The 14151-nt window shown below is 40.2% G+C and overlaps 1 long non-coding RNA gene across 1 annotated transcript in view; it reads left to right on the forward strand.

Moving 5' to 3' along the window:
- LOC129479573 (uncharacterized) overlaps positions 1-14151 on the forward strand; it is a 58639-nt gene that overhangs the window by 42351 nt on the left and 2137 nt on the right. The window contains exons 5-7 of the long non-coding RNA XR_008656727.1: positions 10241-10319; positions 10979-12419; positions 12969-13081. This is a non-coding gene — a long non-coding RNA (uncharacterized lncRNA). The remainder of the gene's footprint in view (positions 1-10240; positions 10320-10978; positions 12420-12968; positions 13082-14151) is intronic.

The raw sequence follows: 14151 nt of genomic DNA on the forward strand, positions 1-14151 counted from the left end.
AGGTGTGGTGTGGTGCTGAAAAAAATATATATTCTGTTGATTTGGGGTGGAGAGTTCTGTAGATGTCTATTAGGTCCACTTGGTGCAGAGCTGAGTGCAATTCCTGGGTGTCCTTGTTAACTTTCTGTCTCGTTGATCTGTCTAATGTTGACAGTGGGGTGTTAAAATCTCCCATTATTATTGTGTGGGAGTCTAAGTCTCTTTGTAGGTCACTCAGGACTTGCCTTATGAATCTGGGTGTTCCTGTATTGGGTGCATATATATTTAGGATAGTTAGCTCTTCTTGTTGAATTGATCCCTTTACCATTATGTAATGGCCTTCTTTGTCTCTTTTGATCTTTGTTGGTTTAAAGTCTATTTTATCAGAGACTAGGATTGCAACCCCTGCCTTTTTTTGTTTTCCATTTGCTTGGTAGATCTTCCTTCTTCCCTTTATTTTGAGTCTATGTGTGTCTCTGCACGTGAGATGGGTTTCCTGAATACAGCACACTGATGGGTCTTGACTCCTTATCCAATTTGCCAATCTGTGTCTTTTCATTGGAGCATTTAGGCCATTTACATTTAAAGTTAATATTGTTATGTGTGAATTTGATCCTGTCATTATGATGTTAGCTGGTTATTTTGCTCGTTAGTTGATGCAGTTTCTTCCTAGCCTCGATGGTCTTTACAATTTGGCATGTTTTTGCGGTGGCTGGTACCAGTTTTTCCTTTCCATGTTTAGTGCTTCCTTCAGGAGCTCTTTTAGGGCAGGCCTGGTGGTGACAAAATCTCTCAACATTTGCTTGTCTGTAAAGTATTTTATTTCTCCTTCACTTATGAAGCTTAATTTGGCTGAATATGAAATTCTGGGTTGAAAATTCTTTTCTTTAAGAATGTTGAATATTGGCCCCCACTCTCTTCTGGCTTGTAGAGTTTCTGCCGAGAGATCAGCTGTTAGTCTGATGGGCTTCCCTTTGTGGGTAACCCGACCTTTCTGTCTGGCTGCCCTTAACATTTTTTCCTTCATTTCAACTTTGGTGAATCTGACAATTATTTGTCTTGGAGTTGCTCTTCTCGAGGAGTATCTTTGTGGCATTCTCTGTATTTCCTGAATCTGAATGTTGGCCTGCCTTGCTAGATTGGGGAAGTTCTCCTGGATAATATCTTGCAGAGTGTTTTCCAACTTGGTTCCATTCTCCCTGTCACTTTCAGGTACACCAATCAGACGTAGGTTTGGTCTTTTCACATAGTCGCATATTTCTTGGAGGCTTTGTTCATTTCTTTTTATTCTTTTTTCTCTAAAGTTCCCTTCTTGCTTCATTTCATTCATTTCATCTTCCATCACTGATACCCTTTCTTGCAGTTGATCGCATCAGCTACTGAGCTTCTGTATTCTTCACGTAATTCTCGAAACTTGGCTTTCAGCTCCATCAGCTCCTTTAAGCACTTCTCTGCATTGGTTATTTTAGTTATACATTCGTCTAATTTTTTTTCAAAGTTTTTAACTTATTTGCCATTGGCTTGAATTCCTCCTGTAGCTCACAGTAGTTTGATCATCTGAAGCCTTCTTCTCTCAGCTCGTCAAAGTCATTCTCTGTCCAGCTTTGTTGCGTTGCTGGTGAGGAAATGCGTTCCTTTGGAGGAGGAGAGGTGCTCTGCTTTTTAGAGTTTCCAGCTTTTGTGCTCTGTTTTCTCCCCATCTTTGTAGTTTTTTCTACTTTTGATCTTTGATGATGGTGATGTACAGATGGGTTTTTGGTGTGGGTCTCCTTTCTGTTTTTTAATTTTTCCTTCTAACAGACAGGACCATCAGCTGTAGGTCTGTTGGAGTCTGCTAGAGGTCCACTCCAGACCTTGTTTGGCTGGGTGTCAGCAGCGGTGGCTGCAGAACAGTGGATTTTCGTGAACCACAAATTCAGCTGTCTGATCGTTCCTCTGGAGTTTTTGTCTCAGAGGAGTACCCGGCCAAGTGAGGTGTCAGTCTGTCCCTACTGGGGGGTGCCTCCCAGTTAGGCTGCTCGGGGGTCAGGGACCCACTTTAGGAGTCTGCCTGTTCTCAGATCTCCAGCTGCATGCTGGGAGAACCACTACTCTCTTCAAAGCTGTCAGAGAGGGACATTTAAGTCTGCAGAGGTTCCTGCTGAATTTTTATTTGTCTGTACCCTGCCACCAGAGGTGGAGCCTACAGAGGCAGGCAGACCTCCTTGAGCTGTGGTGGGCTCCACCCAGTTCGAGCTTCCTGGCTGCTTTGTTTACCTAAGCAAGCCTGGGCAATCAAGAAGGGTTTTAAAAAGGGGATTCCCTGCACAAGCTCTCTTTGCCTGCTGCCATCCATGTAAGACATGACTGCTCCTCCTTGCCTTCTGCCATGATTGTGCCAGATGCCAGCCGGAGCTCTTCTGTATGAGGTGTCCCATACACCTGCCCACTTCCTACATGATCAATCTAGATTAGTTTCCTAATGTCATTCTGTATTTTGCCATCTTAATCCTTTCTCTTTTCCAATCACTTCTCCCTCATTTCCTTCCTTGAGAAGGAAATAAGCTTAAACAGTCCTCCACTCATCACCTGTGCATTCTAGGAGCATCTATGTAGAGTTCACACTTTTCTGCCCCAAACTGTCCGTCTTACCAGCACATGACGTGTATATAAACATCGAATACATGTATATAAATGTATATATATATAAATATTATAATTCCTACTGTTAACTCTCACAAATATCAACAAGCAGCAACCTGTAATTATAGATTATACACATATAATCTATATATAGGTTATATAGATTATACATAATACATGCTATCCTGCTTTATTCCATTAATGATTGTGATGTTGCATTTTAGTACAAAGGGAGAGTGGCAAAATGTGAACTTATATTGTAGATGTTTTCTAATTCAGTATTGAAATGCCTCAGGACTCAGTCCTTGGATCTCTTCCCTTCTTTATTCTTACTACATTGTAGTAAGAATCCATTCTCAAGCCTTAAAATCATCTATGTGCTGATAACTCCCAAATTTATGTCTCTAATCCAGGCCTTTTCCCTAAACTGCATACTCATATATCCAACATCTCTACTTGGATGTCAAATAGACCTCTCAAACACACAATGTGTCCAAATGGAACTTCTAGTCTTCCCCCAACTCCCTGCTCCACCCACAGCCTTCCACTTTTCAGGGGATGGCAACTTGGCAGCTTCGTCCTTTCAGTTGCTCAGTCCAAAAGGCTTGAAGTCATCCTAAACTCCTCTCTCTTTTTCACATTTCCCAGCCAGTCTGTCATTAAATCCTGCTGGTTCTACCCTCTAATATATCCTTCTCTCCATTTCCACTGTTCCCATCCTGATTGGAGTCACCATCCTCTCTTGGCCGGAATACTGCAGTAGCTTCCTCATAGGTCTCTGTGAATCTACCCTTTCTCCCATACAATCTAATCTAGCAGAGCACCAGGGGCTCTTCTGCTCCACACCTTCCAATGCCCACCCCCATTTCACTCACAGTGAAAGCCTGTGTTTATATTGGCCCAATACCCCCACACACTTTGCCTTCCACCTCAACCCTTATCCCTGGGACTTTATCTTCTAGCACTTCCACTCCCCTCCCACCTATTTTAATGTTGTAAGTAGTCCTCTTGCTGTCTTTTGACCATCATGATCACACTCTGTCTTAGGATCCTCCCCTCTAGCTGTTCTCCAGGCTGGAATGCTTTTTTCCTAGATTCACTTGGCAAGCTCTCTTGCCTTCTCCCAGTCTTTGTCCAGATATCACCTTCTACACGAGGCTTACTTTGAGCACCCTGCTGCAACCGTCACCACCCCAAGCCCTCTTCACTTGCAATCCCAACCTCACTCTACTTTTTCTATTTTCCATAGTACTTATCTCCTTCTAATATATGACATAAGGTATTTATTTGCTATTATCTGTCTCTCTTGTTTCAATGCAAGTTCTAAGAAGACAAAGATCTTTGTTTTTTTCACTGATTGATATGGTTTGGCTGTGTTCCCCTGACAAATCTCATCTTGAATTCCCACATGTTATGGGAGGGACCCAGTGGGAGGTAATTGAATCATGGGAGCAGGTCTTTCTTGTGCTGTTCTCATGCTAGTGAATAAGTCTCACAAGATATGACGGTTTTAAAAAGGGGAGTTTCCCTGCACAAGCTCTGTTTGCCTGCTGCCATCCATGTAAGACATGACTGCTCCTCCTAAGCTTCTGCCATGATTGTGAGGTCTTCTCAGCCATGTGCAACTGTAAGTCCATTAAACCTCTTTCTTTTGTAAATTGCCCAGTCTTGGGTATGTCTTTATCAGCAGCATGAATACGAACTAATACATTGGTTTATCAAAGCTCTTAGAAATGTGCTTGGCATATAATGAGTGCTTAGTGAATATTGTCAAAAGAATGAATGAATGAAAAAGCAAGTTAACATCTCCTACCCTGTCTGCTCTTTATGTATCTCCACATCAGTGGTATAATTCCCAAATTGTGAGCTCCCAAAAGGTAGAAAGCATTTTTGTCCTTTCTTAGCAGAGCAGGATTTTGACCTAAATTTCTGCAAACTATAGTCTCGTGGTTATGACTCTTTTTGTAAGTTGATCACTCATTCACAAGGATGGAATTTTCATCTGATTAATCACAAGACGGATGTGGTCTCGGAACATTGAGAAAAAGACTACTTCATCTACCTGACAGTCAAAGGGTAACACATTAGGACTTGAGAGATAATAATTCAAAGGAAGTTCACACACAGAAAAATTTAAGATTAAATTGTCATTTTCAGATAAATTTGTTAGGGATATTGGTTCAGTATTCTGCAGCAGATGCATAAAATATTTCCATGCCTTTAAGAATCCATTTGTAGTCTCAGATATCACATGTTGTTCCAGGAGCGTAGAGGTCCTACACAGTACTCTTTTATGAGTCACTCAAGCTTCTCCTGTGGCATCAGATTTTGCAGTGATTTTGTAATGGACATTTCCTAATGGAGAAATTATCAGCTATTTTTGAATTATGAAATAGCTACATTACTTAGAAATAGGCCCTTGGGTGCACATAAGATATTTCATTAGCAGGCTTAAGGTTTATTTATTAATAGAAAAATAATATAAAATGGCACTTAAAGGATCTTATCAAAATTATGAACCCCCCACTTCTGAATGTCTGTATTATACATCCATTCTTGGTCACCTAAACTTACCCCTTTGACTCAACCTGCTACAAAGAGCCAACCACTTCCTCTATTCCAGCTGTTTCTTTATTCCAATTTTTGCCCTATTATGTCACTCAGGCTGTTCTTTGCTCTATCTCTTTTGTTATTAATCACATTTATAGGCTGTATTAGTTCATTCTTATGCTGCTAATAAAGACATACCGAAGACTGGGAAATTTATAAAGGAAAGAGTTTTAATGGACTCACAATTCCATATGGCTGAGGAGGCTTTACAATCATGGCAGAGGGCAAAGGAGGTGCAAAGGCATGTCTTACATGGTAGCAAGCAAGAGGGCATGTGTATGGGAAGTACTCTTTATAAAACCATCAGATCTCATGAGACTTATGCACTGTCATGAGAATAGCATGGGAAAAACTCACCTCCATGATTCAACTACTTCCCAGTGGGTCCCTCTCACAACATATGTGGATTATGGGAGCTACAATTCAACATGAGATTTGGGTGGGGACAGAGCCAAACCATATCATTCCACCCCTGGCCCCTCCCAAATCTCATGTCCTCACATTTCAAAACCAATCATGCCTTCCCAACAGTCCCCCAAAGTCTGAACTCATTTCAGCATTAACTCAAAAGTCCACAGTCCAAAGTCTCATCTGAGACAGGCAAGTCCTTTCTGCCAAAAGCAAGTTAGTTACTTCCTAGAAACAATGTGGGTACCAGGCATTGGGTAAATATATCTGTTCCAAATGGGAAAAATTGGCCAAAACAAAGGGGCTACAGTCCCCTGGAAAGTCCAAAATCCAACAGGGCAGTCATTAAACCTTAAAGTTACAAAATGATCTCCTTTGGCTCCATGTCTCACATCCAGGTCATGCTGATGCAAGAGGTGGGCTCCCACAGCCTTGGGCAGCTCTGCCTCTGTGGCTTTGCAGGGTATGGCCCCCATTTTGGCTGCTTTCACTGGCTGGCATTGAGTGTGGCTTTTCCAGGTGCACAGTGCAAGCTGTCATTGGATCTACCATTCTGGGGTCTGCAGGACAGTGGGCATCTTCTCACAGCTCCACTAGGCAGTGCCCCAGTGGGGACTCTGTGTGGGTGCTCCAACCCCACATTTCATTTCCACACTGCCCTAGCGAGTTTCTGCATGAGGGCTCCACCCCTGCAGCAAACTTCTTGCCTGGGCATCCAGGCATTTCCATGCATTTTCTGAAATCTAGGCAGAGATTCCCAAATCTCAATTCTTAACTTCTCTGTACCCACAGGCCCAACACTACATGGAAGCTGCCAAGGCTTGGGGCTTGCACCCTCTGAGCTGTATGTTGGCCCTTTTAGCTACAGCTGGAGTGGCTGGGACGCAGGGCACCAAGTCCCAAGGCTGTGCACAGCAAAGGGGGGTCCTGGCCCTGGCCCACAAAACCATTTTTCCCTCCTAGGCCTCTGGGCCTGGGATGGGAAGGGCTGCCATGAAGGTCTCTGACATGCCCTGGAGACATTTTCCCCATTGTCTTGGTGATTAACATTTGGCTCCTTGTTTTATGTAAATTTCTGCAACAGGTATGAATTTCTCCTCAGAAAAAGAGGCTTTTCTCTCCTATCTCATTGTCAGGCTGCAAATTTTCAAAACTTTTATATTCCAACACCTCTTGAATGCTTAGCCACTTAGAAATTTATTCCCCTAGATGCCCTAAATCATCTCTCCTAAGTTCAAAATTCCACATACCTCTAGGGCAAGGGCAAAATGTCACCAATCTCTTTGCATAGCAAGAGTGACCTTTAATCCAGTTCCCAACAAATTCTTCATCTCTATCTGAGACAACCTCAGCATGGACCTTTTTGTCCAAATCACTGTCAGCATTTTGGTCAAAGCCATTCAACAAGTCTCTAGGAAGTTCCAAACTTCCCACATCTTCCTGTCTTCTGAGCCCTCTAAGTCTCTAGGAAGTTTCAAACTTTCCCACATTTTCATATCTTCTGAGCCCTCCAAACTGTTCCAACCTAGCCTGTTACCCAGTTCCAAAGTCACTTCCACATTTTAGGGTATCTTATAGTAGCACCCCACTCTACTGATACCAATTTACTGTATTAGTCTGTTCTCACACTGCTAATAAAGACATACCCAAGACTGGGTAATTTATAAAGGAAAGAGGTTTGATAGACTCACAGTTCCACATGACTGAGGAGGCCTCACAATCATGGCAGAAGGGAAAGGAGGAGCAAAGGCACATGTTACGTGGTGGCAGGCAAGACAGCATGCATAAGGGAATTGCTCTTTATAAAACCATCAGATCTTGTGAGCCTTACCCTCATGTGAACAACATGGGAAAAACTCACCCCCATGATTCAATTACCTCCCAACAGGTCCTTTCCATGATACATGTGGATTATGGGAGCAACAACTCAAGATGAGATTTGGGTGGGGATACAGCCAAACCATATCATAGGTTAATTCATGTTAACTTAAAGAATAGAGAGGCAGCAAAGTGGATGTAACATAAGCTTGGTGTCAGACTGGATGGATTAGATATCTGGCTCTGCCATTTACTATCTGTATGACCTTGAGGATGTTGTGCAATCTCTCTATAAATCCCTATATTTGTAAAAGAGTTTAATAATATCTTCTTCATAGGTGAGAATTAAATGAGATAGTATATATAAAGTATTTGTTTCCCTTCTGTGTTAAGATAGCAATAGTAATATACGTTAGCCTTTCAGTTGGATTTGCTAATGTCTAAGGGGGCCTTTTTTGCATGCCTGTTAATACTTAGAGTTTTACTTTTATTATAATAATATTCCATTTATTAAAGAGCTAAATCCTAAGTTTTCTTAATGTTTTAAGTTCAGCTTTCTAATCTTGTTTATTAATCTAGTATATTCGTATAAAAATGAGTATAATCATTTTCACTAGCTTTGATTAATATTTATTGATTTGTACAGTAAAAATAATAAATTATCCTTAATCATTTAATGCTATTTGAATTCATAAGTAATATTTTCATCAACACTTCAGATCATAATTACAATTTCAATGTAGCTAATTTTTTCAGATAATGCAAGTCTATTATGCAGACTTAAAACTCAACAAGCCAGATACTTCTAAACACTTAAGTAATGCTTAGTAATCTAAAAAATCAATCAATTGACTCACTTAACTCAAATTCTCATACACTTTTCAAACACCTTAAAAACAGAAAACATTCAAAATAGCAGTGACTGCAAAACATAACACAGCATAATAACATTCATTAAACAAAAGTCTCGCTTGTATTCATTCTCTATTAAATATGTATTATACATAACATACATTATATATGATCTACATTGTATAAATATGTAATACACATAAATGTTATATAGTATATATACATTATATACAATATACATTGTGTATAATAAACATGTACATTATGCATAATAAACATTATGTACATTATGCATAATATACATTATGTACATTATGCATAATATACATTATGCATAATGTAATAGATTTTCATATATCATATTAGATTATATTGTATAATATATTATGTAAAATATACATTACATACATTGTGTATAATATACTTTATATATAATGTACATACATATATTCCTTCCAGAAGTAGCTAATTTGCTCCCAACCAAAGAAAAGATAATTACTATTTTAGGTCCGCTACAGCCACTAAAGTTTTACATGCAGATTATTATCAGTGATTATAAATCAAGGCAAAGGATGTTTGTGCTGCTTCCAGAATGATTCTACCCAAATCCCAGGTTAGCAAGCTGGACTTTTTCTCATAATTAAACCCTGCCAGCTTCTTCAATTTTACACAAAACTCCTTTCACAAGTTATTCCTGCCAGATCTGAGTAGCTTCAATGCACTCTTCCCACTGTGCTCCTTCACAATAGGATCACCACTAATCTCCATATTGCTTGATTTGTGATAATAGGCTTCTTAAATGCTTCTGCCATTATAACCCATCTGCTCACTAACTGGTGAGATTCTGTACTTTATCGTTTATGTTCTCATTTGTGTCAAACCCATATTTCTGTTGGTTTATTGCTGAGTCCAAACCAGATTCCCAGCTTCTGCTTTCCTCCCCTGCACCCCAGTCTAGTGTCCCTCCCCCAGTCTAGTGTCACTACATGATTTCCTGTAAATGCAAACGTATTCCAATAAACCTGCCTGAAGCAAGAGGAATTGAGCCAGCTATCAAACATCATTCTGGGATTCAGCATCAGTCGCCATTAGGGCTGGTCTTGTCCTGACATAGGCTACATGTCTGGTCCCTGGGGCTTAGCCTCTGGTCAGTGTCAAATTTAGGTGAAAGGCTTGTCAGCACAAAAATACATACCTGGAACAAACAAACATTTCTGGAACAAGATTGCTTGGGGAAATTCACAGACAAGTAGCTGGTGTGAGGTTCTCCATTGTTCATTACAATTTAGGACAGCACAAAGAAATTTAGCAGGGCTAGATATCAGACTCAAAATAACCCTGGCCTTTGGGCTGTGGGGATATTAAACTGCAGAATTGAGGAAGATCCAGCCCCAATGTGGTCATGCCGTATGACACTGCAGAGTCCCTAGTTTACAATGGAGTCAAAACTAAAAAGATAATGCAACCAGGCTGATTTATTGTCTGGGTCCCTAGACAAAACAAGAACATGATCTTTGAATCTAGAAGGATATGAAATTGGATCCTGGCTATGTACTTGCTATGTGATTATGGCAATGCTACTGAATTACTCTAAACTTATGTTTCTGCATTATTGAGATCAACCACCAGCCTAACAGTTAAGACATGCATAAGAACTATGAATCAGGTCTGACAGCACAGAGAAAATATTTTCCACTTCCTTCTCAGCACAACGTCTCCTAAGAATTATTTGCATCTGTTATTTCGACTTTCTCCCATTCCAGTTTGTCTTTGTAGTAGATGGACAGAGATTGGTGACTCAATGTCTTTCCTTCACCTCACTGTGTAACAAAAACATGACTGCAGTGAAATCGATTGATCCTCCTTGCCTTGGTGATTGGTCTAGGATGACCATATGGTAAGGGATGGTCCAAACAGGAAGACACTCAGAACTGTCCTTTCATGTTTGAAGGTGGTGATTTAAGAAGGTGCGTTGCCTGGACACTAAACAACATAGCTGTGTTGCTGCCGTGAGGAAAGCAAGCCTCAAGGTAAAACTGACACAAGGACAGAATCAAGATAACCGCAAAGTGATGGAGCCAGAACTCTGATCGTGCCGAAACTAAAACCTGCCTTAGTGCTGTACTTTTCAGTAATATGAACCAGAAAATTCCTTATTTTTAAATAAGTTGAGATTTTCTGCTACCTATAGCCCAAAACGCCCTACCTAACTTGCTAACTTTTCTACCAGCTTCAATTAGAATTCAGCTCCGTCACTTCACCAACGCTGCTGTTATAAAGAGCATCAGTGGCCCTCATGTTGGAGAATCCAACACATAGTTTTCCTGCTCCTCTGTCTCTGCTCAGCCTTTGAAAGTTAGACTTTCCATCCAATATGTAAGTGTGCTTCAGGATATTCATTGCAGCGTTGGATATCACAGCAAAATATTAAAAAACAGGCTACTGATACACTGAATACTGAAAATAGTCTACTGATGCACACAATTTTATTTGATTTGTTTTATTATTTTTATCTTAAATATATTTTAATTTTAAATATTATATAAATATATTCAAATGTTATAAAATTATTTTCTTTTAATATTTACACTTACTTCAAATTAATTTTATTTTTTGCTATTTTAACATTTTATTTATTTGGTTTTTGCATTTATTTAATGTATAAATGTATTTATTGAATCACCAGTAGGTGACTGAATAAGCTGCGTATTTCTTCCTTTGAGCGCAGCTGGTGCAATAAGCAGGAGCTCGCAGAGTGCCGTGGCCGCGGAGGGGCGCCAAACTCCGGGGAAGAGCCAGGGCGAGGTCCGACGAATCGGGCTCCGCTGGCGACCTGCCCCCTCTCCTTTCCTCCCTGGTGGGGCTGGCGGTGGGTGACCATGGCCGCATCTGGAAGGCGACTCTTCGGATTCAAGATGACCAACAAAAAACCCTCTTCCCCAAAGGGTTAGACTGAGCGAAACTTCAAATGGATGGCACGAGATAAATGAATTCTAAAATGGAAACAATATGAAACACCTGCGCAAGCTTTGGAGGCAAGAACGCTGACCTTAACCTCAGTGAAAACTAAAGCAACAGCAGCAAGAGTCTGCGCGGGGAAAACGTCCTTGCGATGCGACTAGCAGACAAGAGGCAGGAGATACGAGGCGCCCTACCCGAATTTAGTACCTCCAGCAAATCTGTGGCCCAGCGTGGCCCGATCAACAATGGTAGACCAAGCCATCAACTTGTTTTCCTAAAAATGAAAGGTGATCTGGCCCTGACTGAAGACAAACTGGAACAAGCCCAAAATGAACAGAGTGCCTGGAAGTTTACGCCTGGTAGGTAAACTCTCCAGTCATATTCTCAGTCAAGGCTTCCCTGACAGTCCCACTACTCGAAAGTCACTGGGGGGACAGCCAAGTACACGTTTCTACACCAACACTCAGACTTTTTGAGAGGAAAGAAAAAAAGCCACATTCTTATACTCCCCAGCTCCTAATGGTTAATGTGAAACTTACCAATGAACCTTGCACTTCAGTTCTTTCCCTCCCCATCCGCTTTGCTTCAGAGGCCTGGTAGACTTGCACCATCCCAAAGAAGCGGCCACCTCTGAAGAATTCCTCTTTGGGAACATGTAGATACTTGAGAAATGTTTCTGTTTGAAGCAATTGAGGGAGAAACAAGGTCCTAAGGCACACAATGTCTTTGGACAGTTTGGAGAAATGAAAACCTGGAGACTTTAAATCATGAATTGAACATAAATTCCAGTAAAATGGAAAATGGACTATGCATTGCTCTTACCCCTGAGCATAGTGACTTAGAAACTCTAAACAGCAGGTCCTCAAATAACATGGGTTAGTTATGACGTCGAAGAGAAAAAAAATCCATTTCCGGTCAGGGCCATGGTCTGTGTGGAGTTTTCAAGATCTCCCTGTGTCTTTGCGGATTTTCTCTGGGTACTTGGTTTCCTCCCACGTCCCACAGCTGTGCACATGAGGCTCACTGGCTTGTCTACATGGTCGCAGTCTGGTGAGTGTCAGTGGATGTGAGCGCGCCCTGCGATGATGGAATGGAGTCCTATCCAGGGTTGGCGTGAGCACTGCCAGGATGGGCTCCAGCCACTCAACACTCTGAACTGGAACAAGAAGGTAAATAATTATCTTACTTGTTTTTTATTAATTTTTCTTAAATGTATGCATAACTCACATTTATTTCAATGTTTACTTTTTCTTTTCTTTTTTTTTTTTTTTTTTTTTTTGAGACGAAGTCTCACTTTGTCGCCCAGGCTGGAGTGCAGTGGCATGATCTTGGCTCACTGCAGCCTCTGCCTCCCTTGTTCAAATGATTTTCCTGCCTCAGCCTCCTGAGTAGCTGGGATTACAGGCATATGCCACCACGTCTTGCTAATTTTTGTATTTTTAGTAGAGACAGGGTTTCACCATGTTGGCCAGGCTTGTCTTGAACTCCTGACCTCAAGTGATCTGCCCTTCTTGACCTCCCAAAGTGCTGAGTTACAGGCGTCAGCCACTGTGCTGGGCCTACAGTGTTTACTATTTAGAAGTGTTTTGGTCTTTATTTAGAAGTTTGGTGATGTTTTTGTGACTTAGAAATATGCCACAGAAATTTCACTCTTGTTTGTATCAATTAGCCTATGGTAAAAATGGTTTCCTTATGCATCCCTTTGCTTAAAATCACAGTGTCCAAGAACTTATCTAGATGTTAAATGAGGACTTTTCAACATATTGGTTTTGCCAGTAAGACTGTGGACTTAATCATTGTTGTTGAAATGCTGGATCAAAACTCAAATAAGGTGAATTTTGCCTTTAAAGGGATTATTTGCTAAGAACCAACCTTAAATAGACACAGAAAATCAAATATTAGTTGTCAGTGTAAGTAGTTCATATATTTAACCATTTAATTTGAGGCTCTAGATTACTTGATTCTTTTTTATTGATACATAATAATTGTACCTATTTATGGGAATTATTGAGTCTTAAATGAATGTGGTTTTAGTCAATGGTTTGCCTTTGAATAGTTGTAAATACTGTAGATAATCTTATTGAGAACTGTGCAAACATGAAGGTGTGGTATCAAACTTCAGGTTTAAGCTGTTTGAAGCATTATAAACGTTCATTTCACAACCAGATTGGTTAAGGATGTTGGCTGTGGTGAGACTCACTGGGTTATTTTTTTCAGGAGTGAACTTTATTAAATCCCGATTCCATTCAGCAGGCATGTGCTAAAAGAGCAATATCATTGGTGTTAATGGACAAATGTGTTTTTTCATTGTATTTGGGCCTTTTGTATTGTGTTCTTGATATTAAATTAAGTGCACCTAAAGAAAAAAAAAGATTGAATAAAGCAATTCTACATGTACTAATGTGGAATAGCTACCAAGATATACTAAGTGAAAGAAATCAAAGAGCAAGACAGTGTAATTTTGCATGGTACCATTTTTATTTTGAAAGATTATATTAATGTTTGGTATGCGTAAAATAGCTCTGGAAAGATTCAGGAAAGATCTGCTTGGTTACCTCTGAGAAAAGGAGTTAGATGTTGGAAACAGGGGTGGGAGGAAAATTGTTTATATTGCATAATGTCTTTTAACTTTTGGATTTTGTGTTGTGGCTAAGGTAGTACCTATTAGAAATAAATAAAATTAGGTAATTTTAAAAATGAAGAAATGCTGTAAATTTTGACCGAATGTTGCTATTCATTAGTTTTATCTTAAACTCTCCCCATATGATCTCTCCCATACTTCTGGCTTTAAGAATAATCTCAATGTTGAAACCTTCCATAAACATATATGTTTCATATATATGTGTGTGTCTCTTTTGCACTTCAGATTCCTTTAGCTCATGGGTGCTTGAATTTCTCCAA

Source organism: Symphalangus syndactylus, chromosome 3 (genome assembly GCF_028878055.3).
Source record: "Symphalangus syndactylus isolate Jambi chromosome 3, NHGRI_mSymSyn1-v2.1_pri, whole genome shotgun sequence".
Taxonomy (NCBI): domain Eukaryota; kingdom Metazoa; phylum Chordata; class Mammalia; order Primates; family Hylobatidae; genus Symphalangus; species Symphalangus syndactylus.